An 8081-nucleotide genomic window follows, 5' to 3' on the forward strand; every position below is an offset into this window, starting at 1 on the left:
CATACCACAGATTTATATTCCTAGCAATAAAAGACAAAGGAAGGCAGAAGAAGAGAAGGACTAGGGCCTTAAACATATTTCAAAATAACTCTTCAGTTGAAAAGGAATTCTTAACACCAACAGATGGAAATTTAGAAAATAAGATTCTTAAGAATAACTACTAAAAACTGCTTTCGTCTTTTGGTTAAATAATTTGGATCACATTGACCTGAAGAGATCACTAATGAAATATATAGATGAATCTACATTTGAAATACTGCAGAGCCAGCAAGAAATACAAAACAATATAGAAATCCAAATTATAACAAAAAGAGTTTTGCATTTGTATCAGGGCTTAATTAGATGTTGATACTTTGGTCTGTGTTTGGCCTAATTAGATGTTGATACTTTGGTCTGTGTTTGGCCCAGCCACTTGTGAAAGTTTGTTCTTTTCCTGCCACTTTATGAGAAAACAAGCACTGACAAATGAGAACTTCGTCCTTGAAGCAAGCATTTTGTATAAACTGAAATTAATTGCTTATGACTGGCTTATTGCCTTTCAAGGGTGTTTGAAGGGGAAAGTGAAGAATAGGATGGTGAAGTAAGTCCCCAGACTTATTGAGAAAAGATCCCTGAGGTTTAGTGCACAAGTGCAGGGGGGAATGCCAAGGTACCCACACACGAGCAGAAGAGATACCACTTGGACAGCAGAGGGTAGGACTGAAGGCCTCTAGCTGGGCAGTGCTGGCCACACCTGCCCCGGTAGATGTCACCAATTAGTTGTATAAAAGGCAGATAGCTCATGCTGGGGGAGGAGGATGAAAAATGCAAGCTTCACATCAAAGGACAACGTTGCCTTCTGCAGGGATGCCCGCTATCTTGTGAGCCTGCTGACTCTCCAAGAATGCAGCTTCTGCTATGGGTAATTCTAGGCATTCTGGGTCAGTAAGATAACTTCATTAGCCACACCTGGGTGACTGGGGGAGTCATACTGAGGGCTTATTTTCCTACTCCTTCCTCTCTCTCAGGTTTTCATTTTGTTGGCCACCTCTTGGTAATAAATATTGGGGTTTTTTTGAGCTTTCAACGGTGTTTTGGTTTCAATCTCAGCATCCTTTTGAACTCTCCCTATTACAGCATTGAGAAGTAGAAACTAATACACCTAGAGCAAAATTAGACTGTTTCTCTTTCTAAAACACACAAAAATCATATTAACTAAAACTATACAAAAAAGACTGCTTTCATTCACAACTGTGTTTGCAAAGCATTCTGAAAATCTACAGAACTAGACTAGACTAGTTCTCATCTACTTTATTCTCATCTTCCTTAGGAGATATATGAAGCTATAAAGTGTTGTATTCTTTCAAGAGGAAATGCCTGAGGAATGTTAGTGTAATATATACTAAACCAGCAATGACAGACAAAGTACTAAGATTTCATATGGAACTATCTTATGTTATGCAGCTAAATAGAAGAAGAATCCAGTATCGTTGCTATACAACTGATTGTTATTTGGTCTACTAAGTGTAAGTAAGTTAGGGTTAAAAGATAAGTGATGAAGAATGAGTCTTCTATTTAACTTTTGCTTAGCAAAACTAAATCACACATTCCATACTTTGTTAATTTTTTTAAAGAATGCTGTGTAGAAAAGAATAGTTTCATTCAGTTTTAAAATTGCACTTGAAGAGAATACAACTACTAGACTAGTCTCGGTTCTGAGCTCTACTTCACCCACTACAGTGTAACACACCAAACAATGAAAACAACACATAAATTGTCTTCTTTTGTATGATGACAGCTCTCACTTCAAGACTCCAAAGACTCTCATTCACCCAGTCACACTATTTCTATCAACACAAACACATATTAGTGCATTAACTCTGTGCAAGATACATTTGAAATGCCCGGAGGTCAGTAATCCCTTCAACATCACAACCTACGTACTGAATTCACTAACTCATTAGTAGGATCTGTTTACTTCCAAATGCTTATTTGGTCTCCTAGAAGTAAAATTAATGATTTTTCTTTTATTATTATTAATCCTGATTTTTAAGATTACAGATGGTTGAGGAAGACCATAACTTTGATATTGTAATTCTTACTTTTTCCTTTGCAGTTTTTCAATATCTGGCAGTTAGTAGTCAGATTTCTCATCTTTCACAACTTCTGTTGTACCACCAAAGCATTAATAGAACTTAGCTTCTTTTGTATTCTGCTAGAGACTTGACAGGTATTACTGCATTCCCCACAGTTCAAGGCTGTCAGATATTAAGAAGTATTCTTACCCTTTAGAGAAACGCTAGTTGTGAACAAAATAAAAATTAAAAAAAAATGGAGAAAGAAAGGCTTCTTTAACAACCAGAGGTTAAAAGCACATAGAAATAGATTGAGGGTATATGTAGATTATGCTTACACTGCAACAGGAGTGGGCCTAGTTTGCCTCAGTTCCCCCCATTGCTGACACACCAATGCTGCTACACTTTACTGCCTGTTTATCCACTTGTATCTCCACCCCGAGTCACCTCACAACTGTGATACGATTCCTTGTATTTAACCACAGTTCCAAATTAAGACCAGAGTCCTTCTCAAGTATTGAGAGGGCTGACAGATATTGAAAATAAGAAATACATTTCTCATATTCTAGGTTCTGTTTATCATGAAATTGCTCTTCAGCTTGTGAGCATTTCTTACCAGTCCCTTCAGCACAGCAATATTCTCATTGTCAAGTGATACTAATGACCTCATGAGTTCTTCCTTCATCTTCCAACTACTGCTGCCTCATCAATCATAATTTCATGATGTCTGTGTAACTATACCTGAGCTGAAGGTTTTCTCATCCTCAACAAAGTAACAAGTCAAAAGACAGATTCTATACTATTTGGGATTCTGTAACTAAAAGCAGATTCCAAAACTAAACCCTGTCTTTTGTCCTTCTCCTTTTCCCCTCTGCTCCCTTCAATCTTAAGCTTGCTTAAGTGATTCTTTCCAAAAAGACTCTCATAGTATGTTTTCCACTCTTCAACCCCGTGAGGGGGCCAAACCCTCCACAGCAATTCAGAAGGAATTTACCAGCACTGTTCTATAAATTAAAAAGCCTCTGTGGCCTTTACTTTTATAAGAGCTGCAAAGATAACACTGTAAAGGTGTTGCTGGCTCTTTCCTCTTTAGACTGCTGAGCCAGACAGGGTACCTGTGGAAGTGCTTGTGTACTCAGAAAGGTAACTTCTAAATACACATGTGGTATTGTTGAAGTTGAAAAAAAAAATCCTACAAAAATCTGTTGATGTGCTTCCCTAGATAGTATCCCTGTCATCAGTCTCAAACATTATATCAGACTCTGGTGACATATATGGTAAGCATTTCAAAACTGATGGTAAAAGAAGTTTGTTTTCCTATGCCAAATGCTGACTTGAGAAGGAAACAGCTTACGTGGGTAATAAGGTTTGTTTTGGATCGATATGCAGTAGATTGCCCAGTGCTGATTATTTTGAACAAATGTACAGCTCTACCCCATGTAATAAAAATCTGGCTGCCCTTTGTTACTCATGAAACTCATAAAGGTTAAACCTTTAGCCTGAAGGAAAAAAGATCCTTTTCATCCAATGAAAATTAATAGAACTGAGCATCCCTCCCCTTGCAGGCAGCTGTAATTTTTCAGCTAAGAGGCAGAGAGGTCTAAGAAGAATTGATGATGGAAAGTTTTTGTCACCACCATAAACACATTTTAAAAGCAGCTAGCAGTGGGTTCACTCTGAAAATTGCACGTCTGAGGCGATGCCAGTGGTACTTAGCACAGCTGGTCATGGCTGGGAGCCTGATTCAATGCTGTTTGTCTCAAGATTTTCCAGTGGGCCATTTCAAGTGGCAGCGCACAGTTGATATGCCATATAACCCACATTAACACCTCACCTGCAAAATACATAATTACATTCAAATCTGCTGATTAGATGCAAAACACAAACACATGCCAGTGGTTGCATGTCAGTGGCAACCATGCCCAGTGAAGAAAAGAAGTGGATTATTATCCAGAACTAGTGCCACATCCTGTCTCTCCAAAAAAAGATTACTGGCAGCTTGTATAGAAATTAAAATTTCATACAATCCTTTTTTAGATGATGGTTCTTTTAGGCTAGGTAAATCTAATTCTGTTTGTTTTCCACACATTAATTTTGCATCTTAACTCTCATGGAAAGGTTTGTAAAACATATTTCTGTGATGCTAAAAAAAGGATATCTTCTGATAAATTACTTCTCATATATATATATATATATATAATGAGCTGACAAATTGCTTGATTTATAAAATTAGAGGATGTTAATCTAATATCTCTTAATATAACTGCTACTCTCATGTCAATCTTCTTTACTGGAGCATGTTTGTTCCAGATTTATTTATTTTTAATGACTAGCATTCACTTCAGAGTGAAGTTTATGTTTGTATTAAACTAATTTACATCCATTTGAAAGTGTTAAATTCAAGCCAGTCCCTTTTTCCGCTGGGAATACAGTCAAGCACAGTTGCTGCCAAATAACTATTTGGAAAATATGTTTTTATTATTGTTGTGTCTTTAGGTGATCATATGCAGTGGCTGATCTGAGAACTCATTACAGCCATTGCTAATGCAGTGTTCTACCACAGCAGGTAGCAGCTAAAAAACTCAAAACAAAAACTAAGCCTTGAATTTAGGAATAATTTCTTAAGACTTACTTAAAACACAACATCACAGAATGGGTCAGGGTGGAAGGGACCAGTGAACGTCATCTGGTCCAACCTCCCTACTTAAGCAGGGTCTTCTATAGGATTGTGTCCAGATGGGTTTTGGATATCTCCAGTGAGGGAGACTCCAACATCCTCTCTGGACAATCTATTCCACTGAAAAGTAAATATAGATCATACATATACATCACACTTACACATCAACTATAAATATTTGGTGAATCATTATCAGAATGCACTGATAAAATAATGCATTTATGTAGCATAATCCATTAAATTCCCATTCACAATGAGCTTTGAAATGTGGTTTGGGGTTTTTTACCTTAAAAAATACAAGTAGATAGTCTAGCAGTATGTAGTCTTTCTAAATTCCATATGTTTAGAGGTTATTTTCTTGAAAATAATGAATTCTTACATTAAAAAAACCATCACTGCTTCAGATATGGTACCACAAAAAAGAAACAACCTTGAAAACACATATTATATTAAAATGAAATCCAGTGAACAAACCTAATCTCTTTAAAGGATTTATGACAAAGGTAAAGCTTAGAAAAACATGTTTTTAAAGAGAGTGAGAACTTGTGTAGACTCTGTGAAAAAGAGTCTCTCTGAGGAAAATGGTGATCTCAATATCTAATGAAGTCTGGATGTGTTCTATAAAGTGTAAAAATGAAGTTTGCGTAGGTCATCATAAAGCTGATGCTTCCTAATTTTACAGACTAGATGATCTACTTCTACTCTAACCTTCACACAGACTCCTGAGATTCTTGCTAGAGGGAAATATAGGAATAGATTTTGTTACCTGTCTGCATTCTGTAATGAACCAGCTGAAGCGTTTGAACCTTTTTCCTTCAGTTCCTGTAAACCCAGCTGCTGTTAGCTGGATTCACCTGGCCAGCAGCACTGGGGGAACACACTGCTGCTGGCAAGACCTCCAAGGGGCTGGGGGAAAAAGATTCCACTACTCTGCTTCTCTCACTGGTGTCACTGAGCTGAGGCTACAGGTGCTAGAGCTGGCCATGTATTCCACAGGTGGGATGCTGCTAAAGACCATCAAAATGGTTTTGAGATGTGCAAGATTTGGAAATAAAAGCCAGCTAGTTTCTCTGCTTTTTCTCTTGCACAGATCCTACCCCAAAGCTATAGTTACTTCTTGGTGACCTCACTACAATGACAAAGCTGCCACTAGTGCTTTGAGGTGTGTTCTTTACTCCATAAGCATGGGTTTATTCACTCTCTTTTTAATTTTTACATGATTGGACCTCTTAGAAGTTTCCCACATTCCACATTCTTACTTTGTCAAACTAATAAGTGCTGTTTTAATCACTTCCATATCTCTGAGCATCTATATCCTGATAGGTGCTAAAGAGAAGAGTATAAAAGAAAGGCTCCTTCTCTGAAGAGCTTGAAGCAGCTACTTTACAAATTGTACTATAAGAACTTATAAATGACACATATTGAATTTTTAACCCTTATACTTCACCCATATCAATTTTATATCAAGTCTTTCTTTGATACTGATCCACAATTCCTTTTTAATAAAGTGTCTTCTTGACAATGTCTCTTATCTCAATCAGATAATTGACAGCTCCTTTATACAATCTGTATATTTTTGCAAAGTATTATATCACTAGGAAAAAGAGAATGACTTAAAGCAACTTAGGTAAACTAACAAGAGAAACAAGAGCTCCAAAGAACCGACTTTACAAACAACAGACTTTTGGAGAGACACCAGATTTCATCAAGATTAAAGTGGAGTGAGATACTATGGTACACACTGATAACATACAGTGTTAAAGCCTTAGAGAACAAATGACTGGGGAGTTACTGTAATAAGATGCAATTAGAGGGATATTTTAAATTTCTTATTATTAGATATGAATTTTAAGAGAGAATCTGACCAAGAATTATGACTCAGATCGCTGAGAGAGCACTGTATTTAATCTCCTGAGTGAATTTGAAATAATGACTTATTGTTTGTCACCCAGATTTTGTTAACAAAGTAAATAAACTGCATATTTTTAAAAATCTCATCTATTTTTCTCATCTCTCAAATGTCTTTTTAATTCTAAAATTAAATATTTTAGAATTGCAAATACTGCTTTTAAAATGCATTTTAATGTGCTAATAAAATAAGCTACTGATTACACTAGTCCAGGTGTTCAGAACTGCTTAGACATCTCCATAGAGCACGGCAGTGTGCCATATCATCATATTCTATCTTTTGTCTGGCTCATTTTGTTAACAGAACATTTCAATAATGTACAAAAAAAAGCTTCTATGTTTCACTTTATTTCATTCATTGCTGTTCTTATCCACACAGGAATTACAGTTTTTATCTGAAGGTGTTACGTGGGAGGCGATGAAGGGCCCAATGAACCTGCTTTATTCTCTTTCTTCCCACTTGTGGTAACAGGTCATATTGGGGTTTAGCTGGAAGAAGAATCTGAGCGGCCTCGCTTTAACAGGATAATTACAGTGCCATAGCTATGCTGATATAACTCCCCCATGTGGATACTCTATTTCAAGGATAAAAAATATTTTATTCTTGTATAATTACTCTGCGTTTTAATTCTGTCTGAACAAATCCCTATGAAGGGAAGCATATCAATGTATCTACAAAGTTTCATTTCTTCTTGCAGTCCAACTCTCTCAGGGGAACCTGAGATGCTGGGATGGCACCAAGTCTCCCCTGTACTTCAGTCAAGGGAAGAGCATGATCTGTCATCTAGTCTGGCCAAAGAGCCCTCCCCACAGAGAAGAAGGAGATTGAAAATGGGGTACCATGAAATATTTCAATAGTACTGAGTTAGTAGCAAATATCTGAGCCTTTCTAATAACTAATGGTGTGAAACAAGGCTGTGTTCTTGCACCAACCCTATTCACAGTCGTTTTCAGCGTAATGCTCCAAAGGGCCACGGCAGACCTCGATGATCAGGACGGCATCTACATTCGATACCGTACTGATGGAAGCCTTTTCAACCTAAGGCGACTGAAGGCCCACACTAAGACCTTAAACCATCTTGTCTGGGAGCTGCTTTATGCTGATGACGCCGCCCTTGTTGCCCACACAGAAGCAGCTCTGCAGCGTTTAACATCCTGCTTTGCAGATGCTGCTGAGCTCTTTGGGCTGGAAGTCAGCTTAAAGAAGACAGAAGTTCTCTATCAACCAGCACCCCAGGATGTCTTCCATCATCCCCGTATCACCATTGGCCAATCAGAGCTCAAATCAGTCCAACAGTTTAATTACCTAGGTAGCCTCATCTCCTCAGATGGTAAGATTGACAGAGAGATAGACAACAGGTTAGCTAAGGCATATAATGCTTTTGGAAAACTCCACAAAAGAGTTTGGTGAAATAAACACCTGAAGAAATGTACAAAGATCA

At 37.5% G+C, this 8081-nt stretch overlaps 1 long non-coding RNA gene across 1 annotated transcript; it reads left to right on the forward strand.

The window, feature by feature from the left end:
* Positions 1-5600: 5600 nt before the first annotated feature.
* Positions 5601-7384, forward strand: LOC116786343. Its single transcript, XR_004356885.1, has 3 exons — positions 5601-5727; positions 5822-5893; positions 7338-7384. It is a non-coding gene; the product is annotated as an uncharacterized LOC116786343 (long non-coding RNA).
* Positions 7385-8081: the final 697 nt, after the last annotated feature.

This window comes from Chiroxiphia lanceolata, chromosome 4 (assembly GCF_009829145.1).
Source record: "Chiroxiphia lanceolata isolate bChiLan1 chromosome 4, bChiLan1.pri, whole genome shotgun sequence".
NCBI classification, from domain to species: domain Eukaryota; kingdom Metazoa; phylum Chordata; class Aves; order Passeriformes; family Pipridae; genus Chiroxiphia; species Chiroxiphia lanceolata.